Source organism: Saccopteryx bilineata, chromosome 7 (assembly GCF_036850765.1).
Source record: "Saccopteryx bilineata isolate mSacBil1 chromosome 7, mSacBil1_pri_phased_curated, whole genome shotgun sequence".
Taxonomy (NCBI): Eukaryota; Metazoa; Chordata; class Mammalia; order Chiroptera; family Emballonuridae; genus Saccopteryx; species Saccopteryx bilineata.
The window spans coordinates 15595619-15623426 of NC_089496.1; the positions used below are offsets into that span (position 1 = coordinate 15595619).

A 27808-nucleotide genomic window follows, 5' to 3' on the forward strand; every position below is an offset into this window, starting at 1 on the left:
AGCAACAGGGGCAAGGCATAGGAGGGGCCGGACCTAAGTCCGGGCTACAAAGAGGAACCCCACCAGGAGCTTGCTTTAAATGTGGCAGAGGGTCACTGGGCTGGCAGGGCCCCTGCCCGCGGCTGCCCACTGAGCCCTACCCTGACTGCAAGCAGCCCGGTCACTGGCAGAGCGTTTGCCCCTTTTGGGCAACAGGCTTTTCCTTAGCGCTTCTATGTGGAGGACAAGCCACCCAAATGGGAGGCCAAGCCAGCCAGGCGGGCCCACCGCTCGAACTCCTAGGCCTCATGGATGACTGACATGGCCTGGACTCGGAGACCCCCATCACCCTCACCAAGCCCAAGCTAATGCTGCAGGAGTGGATAAGTTTATCTCATTTCTTGTGGACATGGGGGCTACCTCCTCTGTTTTGCCATCACACTCTGGACCTCTGGTTCTCTCAGAGGTCTCAGTTATGGGAGTGGATGGGACCCCTTCTTTTTCCCTTTGCACACCACTCCTGACATGCAGTTTGGACGGAATTCCCTGTTTTGCACTCCTTCAGGTTTTTTCTTTCCTCGATCTAATAGGCTTCTTTTGACACTGAATTCCCAATTTTGCTCTCTTAGCCAAACTCCCCTCCTCTTGCCACATACCTCCCTTTTCTGTCTTTACTCCACCATCTTCTCAGGGAATACGCGGACTGCACCCTTCCTCCCATAGGGGGTCCATATGAAACACACCCGATGGTCCCCCTCCAGCCAGGAGACAGGGTTCTTCTGAGTGAGCTCCAGCCCGGCTCCCTACAGCCCAGGTGGACGGGACCCCATGTGGACCGCATCCGTGAGGTTTCTCGAGTCACAATCAAACACGTGCATATGCTCCTACACCCATATACACGACTCCCCTCAGAGCCACCACCTTCCGGCCTCCCTTTTCCACGACGCCCCTAACCAGCAGGAAGTAGCCAGACGAAGAGGCGCCCCCATCTAACATAAAAGGTCGGAATGTGAGGTCAGTTGGCAATGGGGGAAGGTCACGTGAGGAACCAGGCCCGGGAACTTTGGCTGGAAAAGCCCACACCCATGCGTGCCAAAAGAAACTTCCCAGAAGCCCTTTGAAAAAGAACAACTGTCTGTCAGCCAATGAAATTTCACCACATCGTATCAACCCGACCACCCTACCGATGCTATAAATTACCCCTGGGTGGGGGAGGCGGCGCCACTTCTCTGGCCCCCATCTCCTGGACCAGAGAACCTTGTCCGGGAAGCGCTCTACTAAATAAAGCTGTGCTGTTCCACACTAGGTGGCTATACCGTCTGTCCTCCTCGGCGGGGAAAATACCTTACAGTGCTGGCGTGAATCTTACACACCTGGCTTCTCCTTTTCCACCTGTAACCTAGACAGGTGAAAGAATGGAAAAGAGAAGTTTTGAGTTATAAGAGCAGAGTATGTGGTATAGTAAGTTACATAGGTGGATATTAATGATGGCAAATGAGACCACTGTGGGGGTTGAGGATGGACGAAATACAAACATGTCCGAGAGTGGTTTCAACTACAGAAACTGAGGGAGACTAAAGAAGAGGAGATTGAAGACTAGACAGAGCGCAAAGGAGAAAAGAGAAGGATCAGGAGTCTTTTGAGACAGTTCTTTGGAAGCCAGATGCTACAGTAACGCTTTCGATGCTGTCACAATAAATATAAAACTGAGTGGCAGAGGCAGGAGGTGGCAGCAGAACCGAGATGCCTCCTAGATCTTGGGTCAGAGCAGGTGTCCGTGAAGTCAATTTGAGGGTCTTGAATGAAGCCAAAGTAAGACTAAAAAATGAACATATCAAGAGCTTTTTCAGAAATGGCACTAATTAAAAGGGGAATCGGCAAAGATGATCTTGGTGAGAACCATTCAAACTTGCCCAGGAGAGGGAGCTCTTTCACACCAGAGTGTAAGCAGCCTTTGGGAAGTCTTAGTTTTGCGAAGAGGAACTCGTAGTTGGAATGGTCCATTTGAAAACCTAGGCCAGCCCTGGCTGGTTAGCTCAGTGGCAGAGTGTCTACCTGGAGTGTGGAAGTCCTAGGTTCGATTCCTGGTCAGGGCACACAGGAGAGGTAACCATCTGCTTCTCTACCCCTCTCCCCTCCCTTCTCTCTCTCTCTTCCCTTCCTGCAGCCATGGCTCAATTGATTTGAGCATGTTGGTCCCCAGCACTGAGGATCGCTCCCTTGAACCTCTGCCTCAGGTGCTAAAAATAACTCAGTTGTGAGCATGGCCTCAGATGGGGTCATCAGGTGAATCCCTCCCTGTCGGCGCACATACAGGGCATCTGTCTCTGTATTTCTCCTACTCTCGCTTAAAAAAAAAAGAAAAAGAAAACCTATGCCTTCTGAGCAGATAGATACTGAATGTCCAGGGACTTTCTGAACGAGGGGCTGTATGCCTCCACTGTATGCCTCTACCACTGTGGAACCACTTTCCCAATCCTCACCCTTTCTCCCCTTTCTCAAGCTCAGGGAAACCCCGTACTACGCAGGTCAGGGCACTCCCTCTTCTGGTTTAAGCATCAGCTTCCCTCTCTATCACAGCTGGGCACTACAACCTCAACTTCTTGCTTGGCTCAACATCCCAAAAAAGCTGGGGTGGCCCCCAAGACACACAGAGAAGGTGCTCATTCCCTCCCTGTCCTCTAACCTCTCACGCCACAACCCACTCCTGCAGGCGAGAAGAGCCTTAGATCTTACGTGGCAAGATTACCTTCACATTATTTCTAAATTATTACTATCTTCACATTATTCCTAAAGCAACAGGAATAAGGCAGAAGTTGAGTTTAATAGATTCTCCAGCCTCAATACCCAATGTCATTAAACATTTTATAACAGTTCTCCTTGTTCTTATTTTTGTGCTCACCTAGTGAGTTTCTCAAAAGGATTTGTCTGCCCACGTAGATCTACCTACAGAGAGAAAATGTACTAGACCTACTGATATAATTATTGTGGTTCTCATGGTATTTATAGTTCTTATTGTAAATTAATAACTTGGCATTCTGATCTCTATAAGCTGGGTTAATGAGAAGCTGTCCAAGAGATATGGCCCCACTTATGTGCTGGCAGAATGGCTCTAAGCTGAGTCTGCAAAACTGAAGGGAGACTTGGCACCAGGGTAAAATCACCAAGATAATGATTACCTCTTTGGACGGCATCTTGGTAGGCAGCCAGCCTGCCTCTCCTGGTGACACTTGAGCTCCTTGAAAGGATGGATTTTCATCATTTATGCATGCATTCACACACTCATTCATTCACCCCTCATTCATTCTTTCAAGAAATAGGGTTTTATTTCAATCCTAGAGTGAGCTAAGTTAACTGCATCTTTTAACTATGTTATAATGCTGTGAACTGTATAAGTGGTTCTAAATTGGAGATTAATACATCAACTGTCACATTCTGTTCTTTTGTTCTTTTAGTATAGAAGTTTTAAAATACTTCTTTTAAAAAATTTAAAAGGAAGCTCTAATGTAATGGACTTCCAAAACTTGAACCTCCATAAAAAAGCAATAAGAACACTAACAAAAAATTATTAAAACCAACTTTTTGAGCTCTGAAAATCAACCAAAGGCTTGCAGAATCTGAGAAGTAGCTATTCAAGAAAAACAGCTGAATCTCAATAAGAATAATAAGCTCGATGGCATTTTTATTTGTCCAACACCCACCTTCCTCTCCTAGCTCTTTAGTAGCCTTGATCACTAGCAACCTCACAACCATGGTGGTTGTGAAAGCCAGCAGCCTAGCAGCCCCTGGAGTGGGCGTAACAGGTTAGGAATACTTCAGAAAGTCCAGGTCATTATCATTCTTTGACCAGTCTCATAGTTTCATGGAAAAGCCCTGTTCACGGGGCATGTTATTATTTGATCTGATTCAGAACTCATTCTGCAGGAAAACTGTCTTTGAAGCATGTGTAAAAAACACTTACCGGCAATTATTTAATATCACACATGCCTGAGGCTGCAATGCCAATTAGGGCAAACAAGAGCTTGCCCCAAAAGTTAAAAGGTAGTTGTGAGAAACAAGATGTTCATAGGAGAGATCTGCCATCATAGTCTTGGAGATCTAGGAGGCCACATGAATGTGGAAGGCTGTGGTCATGTCAGGAAAGACCAGAGAAAGTCCAAATTACCCATGAGTGGCTGGTGTTGACGCTCTGTACAAGCTGGAAGTGAAGGCACTAAGGCAGTTAGAAACGTCCAGAGCATTGCCAGTGTGGCCCAGAACACACATAGAATCCCCAGCAAAGGCAGGGAAACTGTTGGTTCAAGGCAATTAAGAAAATCTATGGCCTGACCAGGTGGTGGTGCAATGGATAGAACATTGGACTGGGATGCAGAGGACCCAGGTTTGAGACCTCGAGGTCGCCAGCTTAAGCGTGGGATCATCTGGCTTGAGCAAAAAAAAAAAAAAAAAAGCTCACCAGCTTGGACCCAAGATCACTGGCTCGAGCAAGGGGTTACTCGGTTGACTGAAGGCCCGCCGTCAAGGCACATATGAGAAAGCAATCAATGAACAACTAAGTGCCGCAATGAAAAACTAATGATTGATGCTTCTCATCTCTCTCCGTTCCTGTCTGTCTGTCCCTATCTATCCCTCTCTCTGACTCTATCTCTGTCTCTGTAAAAAAAATAAAAAAATCTATGCCCAGTAATTAGCTGACCATTAAGCTGCCTGAGCCAAGACTTCTCTGATTACATATACCCCAGAATGCAGACTTTAGAATCAGTTCAGGAAAGTCATTAAACAAATAAATAAGCAACAACAAACAAAAAAGAGCAATAATAAACCTTGCATGGGAGGGAGGATCTGATTTCCAGAGGCGCCACACTATATTACTTAAAATGTCTACTTTGCAACAAAGAATTCTATGTTAAGTATGGCCCAAACATGAGAAAAAGTAGTCAATGGAAACTATCCATAAAGAAGCTCACATGTTGGACTTATTAGACAAAGACTTTAAATCAGCATTATGAATATATTAAAAAATTAAAAGAAACCATATACAAAGAAGTAAAGGAAAATATATGATGTCTTATCAAATAGAGATTATCAATAAAGATAATGATTATAAAGAACTGAATCCAGGGTCTTCTCCCTTTAGGATTCTGAGTCGTGGGTCCTGTAGGCCTGACTTGCAGGGGATGAAGAGGGCAAGGACCTTGTGACCTAGGTTAGTGGTGGGCATCTCCCTGGTGACAGGCTCTGCACAAGATAGCAGACGGTAAGGAAAAGAAAGGCACAGAGATAGTAGTAGCAGAATTTTACAGAATATTCAGAGGCTTTTGAAGTGTTTGAGCGTGAGGTGACTTATACAGTGGATAGAGATCAGAACAGTCATCGGGTCATGAGGCTGCTGCCCTAGTGAAGGAGAGCGACGTGGTCTGATTGCAGAGGTGGAGGGAGAAGCAGCCTCTAGATACATTAGACTGGAAAACTTTCTTCCAGTAACGACCAGGATAGTACTAGAAGGAAGATACTAACCACTTCCAGAAGATATCCTTCTTTGAGCTTTTGAGGTATTAGATCTAGCTAAATGTGGGTTTCATTCTAAGGAAGAACTGATCAAGTATATGTCTGAAGAAGGCGAGCCTTTTTCTCAGGAAGAAGTGGAAGAAATGTCTCCAGCAATTGATCCAGAATTGAATTCTGTTAATTACAAGGACTATATAACAATGATGGTGGTAGATAAAAATTAAACACTCTAAAGACCAATTTCTAATGGAAAAGATAATTTAAAAAATTTCTTGCCCTTGTTAATTTCACATTTTATCTTATAATTCCTATATGTGCTAATTAATGCCTCATCACAACTATTTCAAGTTTGTTTTTCTTTTAAAGATAATCATAGCAATTTAAAACAAGTTTATTTGGTATGTCTTGCCTTGTGGAATGACAGATTGCTAATTATTTAAAAACTATTCTTGGGGGCATTGGTGGGTGAGGGAGGTGTAGGGATAGAGCAAAAAAGGACCCAAAACCCCCCAACTCATGGATACAGACAACAGTGTGATGGTTGTGGGGAGGGGGGCTAAGATATGTTCCTCAAGGCTCTCAGGTGATGTTGATGCTTCTGGGCCTCAAACTAACAAAATTGCAAAAAAAAAAAAAGTGAAAACATAACTTTAGAAATATTATCAATTAATGGGCCTGGTGATATAATTTAGATCATTTAGATTTTCTTTTTTATACCCTTCTAAGCTTTCTGACTCTTTGAAAGTTCTTTTTTTAATTATCAGAAAGAAGTAAATAGTCATTTATAAAAAAAAGGAAAAGAAATCCTCTTCAAACATGTTCTATTTGTTTTAGTTTACTACCCTACTGTCACGAGAATTAATTTTGTAATGAAATTATGGATGAAATCTAAATATATACATTTATATTACTATTGATATTACATTTCTTTTTTAAACTTTCTGGTTAGCATTAATGAGACAATTGAGATTAATTAGCTGTAATTGCTAGTCATCATTTTCTGAAGATCGACACTTCCGTATGCTGTGGCGGCTCTTGCTTAGAGAGCTAATTTTAGTATCACAGTTAACCGACATTTACTGTACGCCTCACAGACTGCGAGGCACTGCGAAGGGAGATCTAGATCTCTGACTTACAGGGAGCTTGTAGTTATTGAATTAAGTGCTGGATATCTTACTAAATAACAAAGCCCTTTTAATATGATTAACAAAGGGAAGTTTTTTAATTAAATCTAATTTTTTCTCAATTTGTGTCCATAGTCAGTTTACAGAGTTAACTTGTGGTTTGTCATTTCAGAGCAGTTTAATTGTCATTGAAATAGTTGGATTCCTCTGTCTGCTCACAGGCTTTTCACATTCTGAGTACAGGGGTCTTGGGTTACAGCACAGTTTTCTGTTCCTAGGGCAGTGAGGCAACCTGGATTTTGGTGTAAGTTGAAACACACCCTAGCCTAGCACGAACAGAACACTTGTGCTTTTAACAGTTCAAACTGGCGTAGGTAAGTGTACTGTGGAAGGCCAACTCCCTCACTCACATGTCATGTTACTGTGTATTCTTCCACTGCGCACAACCAAACTAGTTCACCCAGGTGGTCCGTAAATATGACACTAATGGCATAAGCCAAAACACTCACATCTCATTTTTTTAAAGTTTTTATGGGAGTGAGCATTGTAAACTCTGAATGTCATATGTCAAGACTGTCATAACCCAAGGCCCCCTGTACGTGCAGTGACTTACCTGCGTGCTCTGGCCTGTCTGCCATGGAGTGTCACCCATGTCATTATAGGCAGTGTTTTTTCTCTGACACTGGAAGCTAGTTTTTTTGCCACCTACTCTCAGACTTTCTCTACCACTCCTACTGGAGACAGTTTCTGTAGTTTTTATCTACTTAGCTATCAGAAGGACCTGCTGACTGACAGGAGAGGCAGTAGTTACAAGAGGTGGGAGTAATTGTGCAACAGGTGGAAGAAATAAAACAGTCTGCCATGGAGATGCTTCCTTCTCCAATTTTTCTGTCTCGATTTCTACTCTGCCCCAAACATATTTCATGAGGATAAATGTCCCCGGCCTGGACTCTCCTAGGTCAGCAGGTGATTTCACATGCTGGGTTCAGTCATAATGACATTCATTCTTTATATCCTAATGTTTGTGGTGTTCAGCTAGCTTTAGATTTTACAACACCCTCCAAAATAAAACTTAGCTTTTTATAAATATGCATTTATTAGTAAAGGCTTTTACTGGCTAAAAGTGATAGAAATAGGCAAATAAACCTAAACCCCAATGGAGAAATTCAGGGTGGTCTTGCTGGCCTCAAGAACAAGAAGGTGGGTGGGCCTGAAGGAAGGAGCATTGGAAAACCAGCAAGACCCCTGCCCTTCTTCTCTCCGTGTAGAGCACCTTCCCCACCTTGGATCCACATGGTGGAAACATGGCAACTCTGTTGCCTCTGAATTTATGTGTCCATAAGCCTATAAGTTCATCTACACTAACAAGGACCAACTTTCTTGGACTTATTCCAGATTCCCAGGAAGGGGAATTGGCCCAGTTTTCTTCAGTTGCCCACCTTATATTAGGGTCACATTGTACAAAATGGCTTCCAAAGACCCACTGTTACAGAGGGACATGAATTAGGTCAAATGCAGGCAAACAAAGATAGCACAAAATGACACACAATAGCAATGACACAAGAAATAATAGCCAGAGGCCCTGGCCGGTTGGCTCAGTGGTAGAGCGTCGGCCTAGCGTGCAGAAGTCCCGGGTTCAATTCCCGGCCAGGGCACACAGGAGAAGCGCCCATCTGCTTCTCCACCCCTCCCCCTCTCCTTCCTCTCTGTCTCTCTCTTCCCCTCCCGCAGCCGAGGCTCCATTGGAGCAAAGATGGCCTGGGCGCTGGGGATGGCTCCTTGGCCTCTGCCCCAGGCGCTAGAGTTTCTCTGGTCGCAACAGAGCGATGCCCCGGAGGGGCAGAGCATCGCCCCCTGGTGGGCAGAGCTTCGCCCCTGGTGGGCGTGCTGGGTGGATCCCGGTCGGGCGCATGCAGGAGTCTGTCTGACTGTCTCTCCCTGTTTCCAGCTTCAGAAAAAATACAAAAAAAAAAAAAAAAGAAAAAAAAAAAGACATAATAGCCATAAATCCAGAGCAGCGGTTATGATAAGATACCAGAGAAAGTTGGTAAGAGGTCAGTCAATAGGCTGAAAGCGGAGGGCACAGCCAGCAAGGGCAGTTATGCTGCTCTAAGTTCCTCGGGGACGGAGTGACAGTGCTATACAGCAAAGGCTTAGCAAAGCTCAGTCTAGGTAAATCAGAGGCATTCTCTTTTCTCCTTCATTAGATCCCTATTTTTACCATGTAATATTGTTTAAAAGCCCAATAACTAAGAGTTATAGTGGGACAGTTGAAAAGTTTGCAGAGATTTTCTTCTGTTTTTGTTGTCATGTTTTGCTTGGTTGGGTTAAAAACAGCAGATTAATATATCCAAGGAGTCCCAATAAAATCTGGAAATCAGAGAAGGCTGTAAATAAAATCAAATGTGAAAAAATATATCAGAGCATAAAGAACAGTCTAATGGACCTTGGAACACATTCAATTTAAAGTAATTAGTACCAAGTAAGTTTTCCAAAAAAATTACACAAATTTTATAATTATAAATTATAGGCTATAATGTTATATCAGGTAGCATTCTTATTTTAAGAAATATTCTATAGCTATAACACCAAGAGCAGAGAATCTTAGTGTTTTATGGGTTTCATTGCCCAACAAATCATTTTACCACGTCCCTCTTAACTCCCATAGTTACAGTCACCTCTCGCCATGTCGCGGCTCTCTTTTTATGGTCTCACTGTATCACAGGTTTTTAAATTGTATATATCTAATTTTGTATCGTGGATTTTTTGCTATATTGTGAGATTTTGCGGTATATAGGTATTTTTACATATTGTTAAAATTATGTAGGTTTAAGAGTGTAGAAAGTGTTTAAGAGCATAGGAAGTGTTTATAAGAGTATGAAGAGCATTTATAAAGCCTTAAAATTTATATAAACAATAAAATAAATATAAGGTCCCTACTTTGATATTTTCGCCTACCGTGGGGGGTTCTGGAACCTAACCCTTGCAATAGATGAGAGACTACTGTATTTCACTTAAAAATTATATGAATTAAGATTGAGTTGTACTTAATTTTGACCTTCTTACTGTACCATCTGAGAAAACATGAGGCCTTTGTGACATTCCTGGGAATTACCAGGAGTTTATGACCATGCTCACAGTGGCCGCACAGGAAGAAAAAATATAACTGTTGGTCAAGAAGTCTTCAGCCATGTCATTCCATTTCCCCTAGTGTTTCCCAAGGGACAGTAATTTCCTGTTCTCTTTCTCGGGGAGCAGTCTCTCCTCCTGCTGCACACACATCATGATAACAGAAGTAGTATGCTGGGGCGTCCGGTCATAATAGCAGTGTAAGTAATGCGCAGTGCTTGAATCCTCCCACCAGCACATCAAAATCACAACCAAACTACGGAACAACCATCATCCAGAACCACCAGAATGGAAATCCTACAACTAGGGACTTAAAGAGGAAGCCACGTCCAGACTGGTAGGAGGGGCAGAGATGTGGAACAGGCTGGTCCTACACACGTGTGGTGTTTAAAATCCGGAGGGGTGTCCTGGCTGCTGAGGCCCTCCCTGAGGACTGAGGGGTCCCAGACCCTGAACAGGCATCCCAGCCCGGGTTTTCAGAGCCAGGAAGAAAAGTCCCTATAACTCCTGGCTTTAAAAGCCAACGAGGATTGAAGCTAAGGATGACAGAGGGCTGCCGGAGTCCCAGGCAGCTCCTCTTCAACGGCCCGCACAAGGACTTCCTTGGTGTCACTCCCTCTGAGCTCCAGCACTGGATCAGCAGCTTGAGAAGAACCAAGGACATACCTGCAGGGAGGAACTGAATTGTCTGACATCAAGATGAGAACAGGGGGTACAACTTCTTGCCAGACAAAAGTGCTGACAGAAACCATTGTTCTTTTTTTGAGACACCCCCCCCCCAGGCTCACAAAGATGGCAGGCAAGCACCATATCTGGGTCTCTATCAACCTGGTTCACAATGTTTGCCCTATTCTGGTGACTCCCTGAGACCCCACCCTACCCAGCTTGTAGGCACACCCAAGCTATTTACAATGGATTTTCAATACAAAGAACCTCTCTTGCCTCATGTTTTAGACTTTCCTAAAATCTCTTAAACAAGCAACATCTGGCCTCTGCAGACCCTGTACCTCTTGCTAAGTGGCCCAGGCCTGGCACTAGCAGCAGCTGGCTTTGCTTCACAGTTTGGCCTCTCTTGGGCACCTCCAAGCCCAGCACAAGTAGTAGCCATCTGCATGTTGCTCTGTAGCTCGTGCCAGGTGGCTCCAGCCAGGATACAGGTGGTGGCTGACTTTGCACTTCCTGGGAGGCCCCAGAGCCAATGCACTCAGTGGACAGCTTCAGACCATGCCAGATGAAGGTGCAAATTTGGTGAGCACCAAAGCCCACTGAAGCAGGTCCTGCTTCATAAGGTTGACTCCTGCACAGCAGCTCCTGCACTGTAGTCCCAGCCAGTCCTTGCAGCCAGTCCACCTGGGGGCCAGTCCCTCCCACTGACACCAATAGCAGTCAAGGCTCAACTACAACAATACAGTGTGTGCAGACCACACAGGGCGCACTGTAGCACCAGCGTGGGTGACTAGGGAGGCTGCGCCACTGGGCCCCACAGGCCTGCTACACAAGGCAGCTCTACTTAATACATAGAAATGAATATAGGGAAGCAGCCAAAATGTGGAGACAAAAGAACAGGTCCCATTGAAAGAACAGGAGAATCTCCAGAAAAAGAACTAAATGAAATGGAGGCAAGCAAACGACTAGATACAGAATTCAAAACAATGATAATAAGTATGCTCATGGAACTTAGTGAGAACTTCAGCATCATGAAAAAGGACATAGACCATTAAAAAGAACCAATCAGAAATAAAGGATGCATTAAAACTGAAATGAAGAATAGTTTACAGCCTGACCAGGTGGTGGCGCAGTGGATAGAGCGTCCGACTGGGATGCAGAGGACCTAGGTTCGAGACCCCAAGGTAGCCAGCTTGAGCACGGGCTCATCTGGTTTGAGCAAAAGCTCACCAGCTTCAACCCAAGGTCGCTGGCTTGAGCAAGGGGTTACTCAGTCTGCTGAAGACCCACGGTCAAGGCACATATGAGAAAGCAATCAATGAACAACTAAGGTGTTGCAATGTGCAACGAAAAACTAATGATTGATGCTTCTCATCTCTCCGTTCCTGTCTGTCTATCCCTGTCTATCCCCCTCTCTGACTCTGTCTCTGTAAAGAAAGAAAGAAAGAAAGAAAAACATTTTAAAAAAAAGAATGTTAAAAAAAAAGAATAGTTTACAGGGCATCAACAGTGGAGTAGATGAAACTGAGAATCAAATCAGTGATTTGGAATACAGGGAAGCAAAGAACACCCAGCAGAACAGCAGAAAGAAAAAAGAATTAAAAAAAAAAGACAGTGTAAGGGGACAACTTTAAGTGTACCAACATTTACATCATGTGGGTACTGGAAAGAGAAGAGAAAATAAAAATATTGAAAACCTATTTGAAAAAATATTGACAGAACACTTCCCTAATTTGGTGAAGGAACAAGACAGTCAAGTTCAATAAGTGCAGAGTCTCAAACAAAATGAACTCAAAGAGGCCCACACCAAGACACATTATGATCAAAATGCCAAAGTTCAAAGACAAAGAGAGAATCTTAAAAGAACAAGAGAAAAGCAGTAGGTTACCTACCCAGAAGCTCTCATCAGACTATCAGCTCATTTCTCTACAGGAACTTTACAGGCCAGAAGGGAGTGGCAAGAAGTATTCAAGGTGATGAAAAGCGAAGACCTACAACCAAGATTATTACTCTACCCAGCAGAGCTATCATTTAGAAATGAAGGACATATGAAGAGCTTCCCAGACAAGGAGAAGCTAAAGGAGTTCAGCACCACCAAACCAGTATTACATGAAATGTTAAAGGGTCTTCTTTAAGAAGAAGGAAAAAAAAGATAAAAAATATAAACAATAAAATGACAATGATACATTCCTATCAACAATTGAATCTAAAATACAAAATAAATGAACAAGCAGATTGGCAGTATAAGTGGTGTATTTATTATGCTTTAATAACCTATTTATTTAGCAAACACTTAATGAATATCTACTACTTAAAAGGCAGAAAAGAGGGATTTGAACCACCAGAAAAAAAGCAGTGCACAATGGGAGTAATCCAAGGGGTTTAGTTCAAAAAGGAGGTGACGACAAGCTTGAACCTTGAAGGGAGAGTGGGAATTTGATAGTGAACAGGGAAAAGGCAGTTCATGTTAAATAGCACATTACGGGCTCTTGTAGGTAAAAAGTTTATCTTGAGCTCTGTGGAGATACCAAAAAACAGAACTACTTAAGCATGCAGTTTCTCGTGATAGATGGATAGGGTGAACCTTATTTTAAATTTATTTCTTTCAGGATGAGAAACTAACTTTAACAAATTTTTAACATGAGTATTATTTCCTATTTATTTAACTATTTTATTTTGTTCTGTGTTTTTTGTCTCTTCAGTTTCTCAACTCTTTTTTAACATAAATATGACAGCTATATAAACCTCCCTATGAAGGTTTTACCAGTCCTGAAGTCTAGGATGAACTACAGAAGTAAATAAGTCTTTGTCAGTTTATAAAAAGTTCACAGTTCTCTTCCCACGTGTTTTGAGTTAGATCCGTTCCCATGGAAGCAATTCTGTATTGGCTCCGAGGGTCATTCCCTGATTTCAAATATCATTTCCTGAACAGATACCGTGAATACAAATATAATCCTGGTCAGAGTAGTAATCTATTGCTGTTCTCTCTGGGTCGTTTTCCTTGTTTGTTTTGTGTGTGTGTGTGTTTTCTTTTTCTCATTTTATGGCAAAACTAGGACAAAGTGAGGGAGGAAGCAGGTGAAACATTGTCCTGGTGAAGGCATAACAAACATTTTTAATGCTTTTCAGTTTACAAAGCATTTCCATGTTTTGCCTCATTTAATTCTCAAATCCATCCTGTGTTTATTATGCCATTATACAGAGGAGAACATAGAGGCTCAGAGAAATAAGGTAATCAATTTCTCAGTGTCTTTTGAGATAAGAAATAAGGTAACCAACTTCTCAGTCTCTTCCAGCCGTTAGCAGAGAGTTCAAGCTGAAGTCTTCCTGTCCTTCACACTTGATTATGGTCCTGCAGTGCTGAGCTACCTGGACAACTGCCATATCCCATTCCTTACTCTTAACTTCCTGTTAGTCACTGGCAAATTCCTATTGTCTCTCCTTCAGGAAACTCCCCCTGACGAAAAGATTGTCCCCTGGGTGTGCTTCCTGTGTCACAGCTTCTGTCACACTGATTCGTTTGCCTAGTCTCTCCCTTGCTGTCTGAGCATCGTCAGAGCCTGGATCAATCTTCTTTGTTTGGTATCCCCAGTGTCTGCCATTAGTAGGTGCTTAAAAATAGTCGATTCCCTTTCTAATGTCTGGGGTCACAGTTGGAATGAAATCTCCGGTTTCTGGGAGCTTTTGTGTGCTGCTGAAAGGTGGCAAGATTTGAGGGGGGAGATGTCACTGCCTGTGGAGTTTTCTAGAGAGTTTTCAATAAACAGGCCCTGATGTCCAGGAAGCAAGAGGACATCAGGGGTCATCCGGAGACAAGGCTCTGATGTAGCTCTAGGATGCTGGAGTAAGCCTCTGTGTACTTAATTGTTTGAAATTAGAGAGTGTTGGTATTTTATGCAATTTTAAATTTGCTGGGCAATTTAAGATTTTTGTTTATTATTCAACTGTTGCTCTGATGATTTTTTCGCATCTAGTCTACCTGGGAGAGATCAGTCAGTTGTCTGCCAATTCCGTCATGTTCTTCTGTTCTGAAGGCAATTATGTTACCGTGGAGAGGCCCCCCCAAGATACCCAAGGGTATTGAAGACTATAAAGACTATATGATATAACTGGAACTATACCTACCATGCATTTTTATGGCTTAATATATTTGAGCAGTCATCCAGGGTCAAGTTGCTTACTGAAGTTCAAAGAAGACAGATTGTGTGATGATGGACACAAGTGTCTGAACCTGCCAATTAATTACTGCTACAACACTTTGGCATGAATTATATTGCAACTAAAATTATATCTGGCAGATTTCAATTAATGGGAGAATATTATTAACCCTATCTCATATGTCAATTCTCAGCTATCCAGAGGCATATTTTTAAGGATATTTATAATGATAAGCCATGTGGTTGCCATTTTGCTAAAGAAAATATTTTACATAGACCATACTGGGGTTCTTTAGTTTATGAGTAATACTTGCCTAACAATTCCAGTTTTCTATTACCTGTCATTCAATTTTTATTAGATTTCATAAGTGGCAAGTGAAAAAAATCTAAAAATTTGACCCCAAAACAGTGTTCTTTTTACTCGGCCAACTAACAAACTCAGATTTTCTTTATCACTTTGTAAACTGGCCCCGTCTCCATAATTTCTGTGAAAACCAAAGACATTTCAAAATTTTCCTCAATATTTCCACCTCAGAAAATTTAATCTTTTTCTCCAAAACTTTCCTTAGAACTGTTTATGATTTTTGCATTAGAATCATTCAGAATTTTTTTTATAAATACCCACAATTTGTGAGGACAGCCACCATGTGGAAAGTTTTATGGAACTCCCAGTGTGCCTCCTTACATGGTTGTAATTTAGAGCTATTAATTTTATATTGACATTTATACTGGAGTTCTATACAAGTAGCAATATGCATGTAGTTGTCTTGATTGTTAGTGAGGAGGCCGAGTGCTAATTTCAATCCGGTTCTAGTTGGTCGCTTCCTCTCTCCTCTGTCAGTGTCCAGGGCTCTCCCTCCCTATGTAGTGATCTAAGGCAGCACAAGTAATGAATTGTGTGTGGACAAAATCAAGAGTCTCAACTGCAAACTCTATGCACAACAGAGCACAGCTCTTCTAGGTCCATTTCTCGCATTTATTCCACATACTTTAGATTTGCGAGGGAAAGAAAATCTGAGAGAAAATAGTTTTGTGCATTGTTCAAAGGCTGTAGAATGGTATTTAAAAATATATATTTGGCATAATATTTAAGCTAAAATTTTCATTAAGTAAAAAGAGCCAAGTCAATTTCAGCAGTGTTCAGAAGACCAGAAAATAATTTGTATTTACCAAACAGAAGAGAACAGAGACCAAAGGAGAAGAAAAACAAATGGGCGCAGCCTTTTGGATGATTTAGAATTTGTAAAACAAAAGCAGAAATTCCAAAGTCAAATAAATTTTATTTATTTTATTTAAAGAAAAAGAAGATACTGGTGTCAGAGATTTTTCAGAAATTCAATTGGGAAAGAGAATATTTAAAAAATATAAGTCAAGACCAAGTAGATTTACATTAAAAAACTCCTATAAATAAATATACACATTCTCTGTTTTTGCTATTGGTATCGGAGTGGCTTGCTGTGGACTTTCATTAAGACAAAGACTCAGAAAATTAAAGAATCCAGTGAAAAGAAAACAAATAATACAAATTATTAAGGGGACAATGGAATTAATTTACTAGGAAAGATTAAAATAGCAAGAATGCCTCGCTTTGCTTTGAAGTGACTCAAGGGAGTGATAATAATGGTCTGCAAACATTTAAAAGGTGTGAAACACCGAGAAGAGAGAGGAATTATTTAGCATGATTCCATGTGGGTATAAGCAGAGATAACAGGATAAACTCGAAAAGGTTACCAAAAAAGCTTCCAACTGTGAATACTTTGGTTTGCTGAATAGTTACTCCCAGTGGAAGTACTGCAGGTTTTAAACACTAAACTTTCTGAGCAAATAAAACATAAAAGGTCCTCTTTGTTATTACTTATCCGTCTCCTCAGTTAATTCATTAACATCCTCAGATCCGTTTTCTAGGGAGGTGAGGAAATCCCACAACCTAATTAAAGTAAATTTATATTAAAGTTTAAATTAGGAAATTGTGTCTGGCTTACTTAGCAAAGGGCATCTGCCAATAGAGTTCACTCATGCTGTTCAGTTTACCTTATCTGGCAAACTCTAGTCCTTAAAGACTCAAGTATCATCCTGGAGAAACCTTTGCCACACAGATGAGGGCTGGGCATTGGACCTGGGTACTCCTGAGGTGGGATGAGGGCGCCTGTACCCGTAGTGTGATAAAATCCCAAGTTTACTTCTCTGTCTCCCAAGGTAGACCCTGGGCTCCTTTGGGGCAAGGATTATGTCTTCTTCACCTTTGTGACCCCAGTCCTCATTAGGCACTGTGCAGAGTAGGTGTTTTGTAAAATTCTGTTACATGACTGACTGACTGGGAAAAGATACGATTAGTGATGGAGCTATTCAAGTCTTTCTTTATGAATGCATTGGTTTGTTTTTTTAATAAGTTTGAAACTCTCAGATTCTTTACACCATTTTAAAAAATGTGTTGAAATATCTTTGAAGGAAAAGGAATGGAGAGAGAGGCTCTAAGTGAATCTTCAGTATCCTGCTAGAATGACTTGTGGTTTTGTGGCACTGGGGGTCAAAGCTTATCTTCCGTGAGCATGAGTGCTCCTACTCTTTACAGGACAGAGGCCTGTGAGCAGGTGCCACTCCCGAGCTTTGGCTAGCTCCGAGGGGGGCAAACCACAGTTACCAGGTCAAAGCGGGCCTGCCACTTGGCTTTATATGGCTCGTTATCTAACAATGATTTTTACATATATAAATGGTTGAAAAAATGAAAAGAAGAATAATATTTTATTACTTGTGAAAATTTTATGAAATTCTAATTTGAGGGTCCGTAAATAAAGTTTTATTGGAACAGAGCCATGTTCATTTTTTTTTCAAACTGCTATGGCCATTTTGGTGCTACAACAGCATAATTTGGGGAGCTGAGACTCATGGGGCCTGTAAGCTTTGAGTGTCTATCTATGGTGGCACAGTGGATAAAGTGTCGACCTGGAACACTGAGGTCGCTGGTTCAAAATCCTGGCTTCCCTGGTCAAGGCACATATGGGAGTTGGTGCTTCCTGCTCTCCCCCCACTTCTCTCTCTCTCTTTATCTCTCTCTCTCTTTCTCTCTCTCTCTCTTTCTCTCTCTCCTTTCTAAAATGAATAAGTAAACTCTTTTTAAAAAATGAAGAAGAAATTTGCTGACCTTGCTCTAGAGCAGGGGTAGGGAACCTTTTTGGCTGATAGAGCCATGAATGCCACATATTTTAAAATGTAATTCCGTGAGAACCATACAATATGTTTAACACTAAAACAAGTAAATGTGTGCATTTAATGTAAGACCAACACTTTTAAAGTACAATAAGTGTCTGAATTCTTTTTAATAACATTGTTATGCTGTTGCTAACCAATGATGAATAAAATACTTCTTACCATTAATGAGACTTCTGGTGCTGCACGGTTTTGCTGATGGCTTTGTAGTCTGGTTGATACATGGTGAGGTTAACTTCATGCAGGCATTGAGACTTCCATCCGATAAACGTGATCATAGGTTGGTCTTAACGTTCTTTAGATGTGAGAAAGACTGCTCACATGCATACGTACAGCCAAACATTGTCAGTACAGCAATACTCACACGCTGCAGTGTGTGGTATGTGACGGGAAGTGCGTTCCAAGTTTTGACAATCAGCTGGTCCACAGGTTGAAGTTTTTTCATTTCTCCCCACTTGTGTTTGCTCGCCAACTCTGCTTGCTGTCGTGCAAGTCTTTCCAAACCTTCATTCAGTGACTTGAACTTATATTCACCCACATGTCTGAGGTCTTCAGATCAGCAGCTTGTAGCTCAAAATCTCTGATGGAGGCACCGAGGATATAACTCAGGTTGGCACTGTCCACTGCACACTCGTGTGGATGAGTGGGTGATGAAGTTAAAAAGATGAATGTGCTCATGAAATTCTCCAAAGCGCACTTTGAATGACTGCAGGAGATTAGATGTGAGGCCTGCTAGCTGCTGGAGATCAAGATGTTGAGCAGGGTCACTTGCTGTGCATGCATCTTTAAACTCTCCCAGTTCTTTAAAAGTGTAGTAAATGACCTGTTTCAATATCCTCATTGAAGAGTTCCAGCTTGTTTTTAAATGGAAACACTGCTTGTTGAAGGGATAAGATTGTATTTCCAACACTTTGCATTTTTACATTGAGCTGGTTCAGATGATCAGTCATGTCCATGAGATAGTAGAACTTCAGGAGCCACTCAGTGTTAGCTAACTCAGGATGCTCGACATTTTTCATTTCAAGAAAAGTCCAGATTTTGCTCAGACAAGCCGCAAAATGGCTGAGCACCTTCCCTCTTGACAACCAACGCACATTGCTGTGCAGAAGCCGACAGGATAATTATTCCCAACTTCATCCAGCAGTGTTTTAAACTGGCGATCATTTAAAGCTTGGACAACAATAATGTTGACTACCCGAATGAGCAGCAACATCACCTCACCAAGCTGTTCGCCACACATCTGAGCACAAAGCGCCTCCTGATGTAGGATGCAGTGAAAACTTAGGATGGATATCTTTTCATGTTCACAAAGAAGTGCTACAAATCCTCTGTTTTTCCCCACCATGCACGGAGCACCATCAGTACACACCGAAATAAGTTTATCCATTGGTAGATTTTTTTCTTTAGCAAATTCAGTGAAAGACTTGAATAAATCCTCCCCTCTTATTGTCTCTTTCATAGGCAAAACAGCAAGACTTACCTCACTAGTGTGTCACTGACAGCATACCTTGCAATCACGCTGAACTGGGATAAATGGCTTATGTCTGTTGACTCATCCAAAGCGAGAGAAAAGAATGATGCTGCATTTATGTCCTTCACTTGTGTTGCCTCAATTTGATTTGCCATCATGATGGTACGATTGTGAACAGTTCTTGCCAACAGAGGCATGTCTTTTATTCGTTTGATTATCTTGTCTTTATCTGATAAGTCATCAAAAAGTTCATTGGCAACATCAAGCATGAATGTTTTGGCATACTCTCCATCTGTGAATGGCTTTCCATTTCTCACAATTGCTAAAGCACCAGCAAAGCTAGCTGAATTCCAGTCACCTTGTTGGGTCCAAACACAGAGTTGCTGCTGACTAGCTTGTACTCTGCACAGTAGCCCTTGACATGCTTTCTTCCTGCTGTCCCACGCTGGATATTTTTATGCAAATATAGTATGGCATGTGTCGAAGTGCCACTTTATATTTGACCATTTCATTGATGCAATTTTATCATTGCATATTAGACACACTGCAGAACCTGCTCTCTCCACAAAGGCAAATTCCTCTGTCCATTTCTGCTGAAAAGTACGATACTCATCTGTTTTTCTTTTATCCATCATCTTTGCCAAAAGGGTTTCTGCAATTAGATAGCTGACTACTTGATTAAAAGGAGGGAAGGTCAGTTCCTGACCTCACAACAACCCGTGTACATTACACATTATCCGATAAAAATTTGGTGTTGTCCCGGAGGACAGCTGTGATTGGTCCAGCCATGTACAACCATGAACATGAGTGGTAGGAAATGAATGGATTGTAATACATGAGAATGGTTTATATTTTTAACGTTATTATTATTTTTTATTAAAGATTTGTCTGCGAGCCAGATGCAGCCATGAAAAGAGCCACATCTGGCTTGTGAGCCATAGGTTCCCAACCCCTGTTCTAGAAAAATAATTATGCTCTATCATACTGTTGAAAAGAATGGTTTCTTGTATCTTGATCAATAAGCTAAATCTTTAAACAGTTATTTTAATGAGATCACTTCGTTCATTGTTTTTTGGTTTGTCTATTTTTGGTTAGGTATTGGTGAAATAGCCATTGTTTAAATACTTGAAACTAAACATTTTCAAAATATAATTATGTTTAATTAAACATTTTCAGAGTTAGACTCTTAGTCAAATGAAAGATTTCTTTAATGCTTATATGATTCATTAGAGATCAATAATAATTTATATATAGTACAATTTTTACTTTAGTAAAATTGTTTGAGAAATACGTGCTATATTTTAAAGAGAGTATTTTGAGAGGTAGAGTCTGGCTTGAAAATCAAAGTTATTAATTTTTGACTCTGGTTAGTAACAGTAAATCATGGTAGTCACTTCTCTGGTCATAAAATGAATCAGAAATGAGCCATAAAAGTGTAAAGTAAACGCTCCAGTTCAGACCAGTAGTTCTGTCTCCTTGGTTTTCCGCCTCTGCTTGTGTCAGAGAAGAGCCTTTTTAGGCAACACAGTTGCTGAGCCCCAGCTTTCTGACCTGAAAACTCAAGTGAGTGGGTGTTACTTTTCTTGCCGGTAACCAGCTACCTATGAACTTAGCTAGATTTTATTGAACCATCTTGTGTTTTCATCCTATACTGCCTTAGAGGAACTGTACATGCCTTGAATTGACAGCTTATTATCCAAGTAGTTTAAACAAAAACAAATACTGTAAACTTCTATGAAATCACCTATAAAAGGAGGTAACAATTAGGTAGTTCTCAAATGTGTTCTTTCACCCTGGTCTACTGTTGATGTCTGACAATTAACTGATCAGGTCCATAAAACCTACTCAACAAGTTGTTACATCTACTTTAGTTGGATTTTTAAGGAGAGACATGTGTGTGTATGTGTATGTATAAGAGAGAAAGAGATTTGTTTTTAATAAAATCAGGGAAGTTTTCAATATCATTGATTCTGTTTCAGTACTATTACTTTTTAACTAAGGTAGAATATTGATGAGATTTATTAGTCCGTTTTTCTAATGATTAGATTTTTGAGCTTAGCAAAAACAGTGTCAATACTACAGAATTACAGAGTGAAGTAAAACATGACATTTGTGTTATTATTTTCTCTTAATTAATATTTTATGCTATAAAAACTATTATTTCTCCTTCCTGCACTTTTACATATTAATAATGCAGAACTGACTGAAGTTAAAATGTTTTTTTATTGCTGACTTCAGTAGTACATTTAATATTTAATTTATCAGAGGACCAGCAAAATAAAAATAAAATCCAGATGTTCCCAAATAATGACAGCTGACATTTACTAGGAAATTATTACATGCCTGGCATTCTCCTTAATGTTTTACATAATATTTCTGTCTTTATTCTGTCAACAGTCTAATGTCATAGGTACTAGGATCACCCTTATTATATAAAGTGGGCAAAGAGAGGGTAAGTTGTCTAAAGTCACATAGTAACAATGGATTTAGAATTCAAATTTAGATTTTAAATCAAAAGACTGATTTTAACCACTACACTATACTGCCTTCCAATCATTATCTTTCTGGCAACTTTTTAATTAAAAATTTTGTTTTTGGAACTTTGGGACAAAACAGAACATTTAAAGCGTGGATATGTTTGAGAAGATTTGGATTCAGCATGTAGTAACTGAGCTTGTTGTATGTTAGGCCCTAGGCCATTGGCATTTACTTCCTATAATCTTTAATCGCCATAAGAGTGTTGAGGTGTAGGATTCATTATTCTTGTTTTACAAAATAGGAAATGGAAGCATAAAGTTTTCCTGAGTTAAACAAGAAAAGTGACTGCTAGAATACTAACAGAGTAGCTCTATTCTCCATGGATCTGGGTGGGAGTCTCTTTTTCTTACTGTCCTTTAAATGAGGATTGATAACTTTTCACAAGTATGCTCTCAAGTCATAGTCACTTACAAATATAAAGTTTTTTATTTATAGTGCAGCCATTCTCCACTTAGATCCTTGCCAATTGAGAGTGTCCTAGTAAACTGGGATCCAAATGAATGGAGGTGTAATTATGGTGCAGATATGTTTTTACTTGTCTGGATAAGACCGTAAGTCCAAAGATCGTAGACTTGGACCAGCAAATTATCTTTCCAGGCAGTAGATAGAAGTAATACATTGCCTATGGGATGCAGGTCAAGTTGGACATGTTAAGAGAACAGTTTCAGCCTGAATGGTGGTGGTGCAGTGGATTGAGCATCATTTAGGAATGCTGAGGGCCTGGTTTGAAACCCCAAGGTTCCTGGCTAGCACATAGGCTTGTTGTCTTGAGCATGGGTTTGCCAGGTTGAGCACAGGGTTGCTGACTTGAGTACAGGATCGTTGGCATGATCCCAAGGTTTCTGGCTTGAGCAAGGGGTCATAGGTTTGGCTTGAGCCCCCAGTCAAGGCATGTATGAGAAGCAATTACTAAACAAGTAAAGTGAAGCAACTATGAATTGATGCTTCTTATCCTTCTCCTTCCCTAATCTGTCTCCCTTCCTGTCACTTCGTTTCTAAAGAGAGAGAGAGAGAGAGAGAGAGAGAGAAAGAGAGAGAGAGGGAGGGAGAGAGAGGGAGAGAGAGCAAGAGGAAGGGAGAGAACAGTTTCAGAGCCAACACTAGCAATGGCTGTGCAAGAAAGCATCAAAGACATATCCAGCATGTTTTGCTGCTGTAGACTGAATGTTTATGTCTTGTGTCCCTCCTCTGATCTCCAGTGTGATGGAGGAGGTGGGATCTTTGGGGAGTGATTAGGTCATGAGGGCAGAGCCCTCATGAATGGGAAAAGCAACTTTACAAAAGAGTCCCCAGAACACCTGTTCACTCCTTCAATCATGTGAGGACCCATGTATGACCCAGGAATCGGAAACTTACCAAATACCAAATCTTCTAGTGCTTTGATCTTGAACTTTCCAGCCTCCAAAACTGTAAGAAATAAATTTCTGCCATAATTAGTCATCCAGTTTATGATCTTTTTTATAGCAGCCTGAACAGACTAAGTCAATTGCCTATTTACTATGTACTAGGAAATTAACATATTTTCCATCATTAATTCCTCAAAATCACCCTAGGATGTTGTTATTAACTATTTCCATTTTAATTCACACATGAATTAAAGTCAAAAAGTGAATAACCTGCTCATACTTGTGTAACAGAATTCAAACCTAGGTTGTCTGACTTCAGAGCCAGTAGTCTTTCTGCTGAACTAAGAGAAAGACATGGGTAGGTATTAGGGACGAAAATGGAACGTCATTGCTGCACAGCAGTCAACTCGTGTCGGTCGGCTCCCGTGACTGACTGCCGAATGCATGGAGATAGTATGTGTACTCTCTGATCGCTTCCTTTGGTCAAAACCAGTGGGATTAAAAAGATGTATGATACACACCCTGCTTTCAGGGAATTCATAATTTAGGATACATTCCATCTTTCTGGAAACTGGTGCTTGGTAATGTATATTTCTCTGGTCATGAGTTAGAAAGACTTTGGACTTTATATTGTAAACTGATTACCACAATAAATTTAGTTAACCCATTCAGTATGTCACATAATTAACTTTGTATATGTGTGTGGTGAGATCATATAAGATCTCTTCTTTTAGCAAATTCCAAATATGTATAAAGTATTGTTAACTATACTCACTATGCCATATATCAGATACTAGAACTTATTCATCTTATAACTGGAAGTTTGTACCCTTCAGCCAACCTCTCTCCATTTCCCCCACCCCCACCCCCAGCGTCAGGCAGCTATCATTCTACTTTTTGTTTCTATGAGTTGCCTTTTTCACATTTCACATATAAGTGACATCATGCCGTATTTGTCTTTCTCTGTCTGACTTATTTCACTTATTAGCATAATGCCCTCAGGTCCATTCATGTTGTCACAAAAGGCAGGGTTTCCTTCTTTAACTGGCTGAATTCCATTGTGTGTGTGTGTGTGTGTGTGTGTGTGTGTGTGTGTGTGTGTATGTCATGACTTCTTTATCCATTAATCTCTTGATGGACACTTAGGTTGTTTCCATGTCTTAGCTATTGTGAAAAATGCTACAATGAACATGGAGGTACAGATCTCTTTGAGATAGTGATTTTTTTTTTCTTAAGTTAGAAGCAGGGAGGCAGGCAGACTCCCGCATGCACCGTGACTGGGATCCACCTGGCAAGCCCTCTACAGGGCGATGCTCTGCCCATCTGGGGCAGTTGGTCCATTGCTTGGCAACTGAGCTATTTTAGCAACTGAGGTGAGGCTATGGAGTCATCCTCAGTGCCTGGGGCCAACTTGCTCTTCCTCAGCTATGGCTGTGGGAGGAGAAGAAAGAGATAAAAGGGAGAGGGGGAGGGGATGGAGAAGCAGATGGTTGCTTCTCCTGTGTGCTCTGACCAGGAATCAAACCCAGGACATCCACATGCCAGGCCAACACTCTACCACTGAGCCACTGGCCAGGGTGAGATAGTGATTTCTTAAATTTTTTTTTAAATTTATTGATTTCAGAGAGGGAGAGAAAGGAAGAAAGAGAAAGAGGGAGAGACAGAGAGAGATATTAATTTGTTATTCCACTGATTTATTCATTCATTGGTTGCTTCTTGTGTGTGCTCTGACTGGGGATCGAACCCACAACCTTGGTATGATTGGACAACACTCCAAAAAACTGAACTACCTGGCCAGCGCCATGAGATAGTGACTTCATTTCTTTCAGACATATATCCAGAAGTGGAATTGCTGGGTTATATTTTTATATTTTTAATTTTTTGGGAAACCCCAGTACTATTTCCCATAGTGGCTGTACCAATTTACATTTCCACCAACACTGTCCCAGGGTCCCCTTTTCTCTACATCCTCATCAGTGCTCATTATTTCTTGTCTTTTTGATAATAGCCATTCTATCAAGAGTAAGGTGATATCTCCTTTTTTTTAGGAAGAGCACTTAATCCAAAACCGGGAGACCTGGTCCAGATTTCTTCACTAACAAGATAATTTGACTTGAATAAATTATTTAACCTCTTTGTGTGTCTGTATTATCCATTGCAGAGCCTATCTTGCCTGTTTATAGAGTTGCTATAAGAATTTACTAAGTAATATAAAATAATCAATGTGAAACAAGTTAACATAACTATTGATCTGTTAGTGACTAAAAGGATTAGTAATCCACAAATTGAAATATTTTACCATTAAACTGACCCACTAAGTCATTCATGAGTTATAATACATCTTACTAAAGATTAAAGCAAGTTAATGCAAAGGACATAAATAATGCATTACTTTGCTGCTGTAAGGAAAATATGTGTAATAATGTACTTAATACTGTGTTGATTAATATGGATCATATAAAGATAATCACCAAACAATCTTAATAACCCATCAAGGAAACACCTAAGAAGAACATTAGTAAACATGTAAATTAAGACAGAAGGATGGATTCGCAAAGCAAAACATCTCATGCTGATCTATTTTAAGTGTTTCCGTGTGGTTCTGAGTGATTTTCAGAAACGTGATTCATTTCCTCAATTGTGCAGGAAAAACGAGGACCCAACCAGATATTATTTTAATAGAAAACTCCTCCCCCTGTTATATAAACACTGCAAAATAGAGAAGGTATATTGACTATGCCTTCATAAAAGCATATTTTTTCTAATTGGATTAATTTTAGTGAGGATATTTTGATTAAAAGGTAATAGTTAGTTGTGTGGAACATGTTATAATTATTCTCATGCTTGCTGGCTATCAGTTAGTTTTGAACGTGTTAGCCTCTTGATTTTTGACTTACAAGTTTAGTTGTTGGTTCTAGTGGTTTTTTAAATTGCTAATGTTGATTATATATCTTTATATGTGAATAGATGAACAAGATGTTAGCTACAGTGCCATTGACTATATTATCTTGAAGTCATTCCTCAGAATTTAATGGTAGTTATATATGTCAGTAGAAAAAACCAGAAAGGCTTATTAGTATAACTTGAGGGCCAAAGATGGTAGGAGGGAAGAGATAGTTTATGCAGTTTTTGCTATTTTGGGAATTCAATAGTCTCAATTCTTTGAAACACATAGCTAGCATGTATATCCTTCGAGGATGCTCCCCACCTCCCTCCTAAAATGACCCATCATAGATCTAATTGAGCCTTAGAATAACAATTTTTAGAATAACAGAAGAAATAGGCTACCTAGAAGAAGTCCTCAATAAACAAAATTTTTTCTTTCCAACTCTTTTAATGGTTATAGGCTTTTTCTAATTTCATTTCTGGCTACCAGAATATCAGTAGGATAAATAGCACACACGTGGAAAAAAGTCCAGACAAAGGCAGAATTGAAAATAAGCCAAAGAAATATTTTCTTTTTAGACGTAATACTGCAATACTGCAATTCAGCTGTTAACAAGTAAAACAAAAACATTTATTTAAATTGGTGGCAATTTGTAGAACTCAATTTGCTAATTTTAGAAAACATATACAGAACAAGAAGCAATATTTTAAGTGGGTTTTAAAAAATTTATTTCAGAATATGTGGTTAAACTTCTCTGTGCAAATAAAGAGAATATTTGTATAGAATTAAGGTGAAAGAACAAAATCTAATTTTACTCTTTTCCCTCCCATCTACCAGCAAAAGGCACTGCTCTACCAATCAATGAGATCTCTCCTTAATTCTATCAAGAGCTGCGATTTAGGAAGTGTGTACTGTAGTTTTAAGCACTGTGTTAAGCCCTTTATATATGCTATATTATTCATTTAATCCTCTCAGCAATCCCCGAGGGGGCATGGTGCTTGGCCAGTTGAGAGATGCGGAGGTTGAACTGGAGATGGGTTAAATAACTTGCCCCCAGCTTTGCAAACAGACAGTGGGAGAGTCACACCCACACCACTGATAAAAAGTCCCTGCTCTTTACCAATCCACTGTCCTGCTTCCCTGATAATCACACAGAAGGCCAAAGGAAACTAGAATTGTTCACCAAGTATTCAGAATAAGCCTAGATAACACGAAACACCAGATAATGAAAGTATACTCACACATTTTAAAGATGTGATCCAATATCAAGCTTCACTAAGTTTTTTTGTTTTTGTTTTTTTTCATTTCTGAAGCTGGAAATGGGGAGAGACAGTCAGACAGACTCCTGCATGCGCCCAACCAGGATTCACCCGGCACGCCCACCAGGGGCGATGCTCTGCCCACCAGGGGGCGATGCTCTACCCCTCCGGGGTGTCGCTCTGCGGCGACCAGAGCCACTCTAGTGCCTGGGGCAGAGGCCAAGGAGCCATCCCCAGGGCCCGGGCCATCTTTGCTCCAATGGAGCCTTGGCTGCAGGAGGGGAAGAGAGAGACAGAGAGGAAGGAGGGGGTGGTGGAGAAGCAAATGGGCGCTTCTCCTATGTGCCCTGGCCGGGAATCGAACCCGGGTCCCCCGCACGCCAAGCCGACGCTCTACCACTGAGCCAACCGGCCAGGGCAAAGTTTTAAGAGCGCAGAGAGCTGCAGAGAACAGGCAAAACAGGGAGTGGTCTAGGACTTGACTGCACAGGAGACATGTGAGTACTATGTGCAGCTGGCACTGCTTACACAGGAGAA

General features: G+C 40.9%; 1 protein-coding gene and 1 pseudogene across 2 annotated transcripts in view; both read left to right on the top strand.

Moving 5' to 3' along the window:
* The window catches only part of LHFPL3 (LHFPL tetraspan subfamily member 3), a 787193-nt gene that overhangs the window by 75869 nt on the left and 683516 nt on the right, over positions 1-27808 (top strand). The window lies entirely within an intron of this gene.
* On the top strand, positions 1723-5711 carry LOC136310634 (dynein regulatory complex protein 8 pseudogene; annotated as a pseudogene).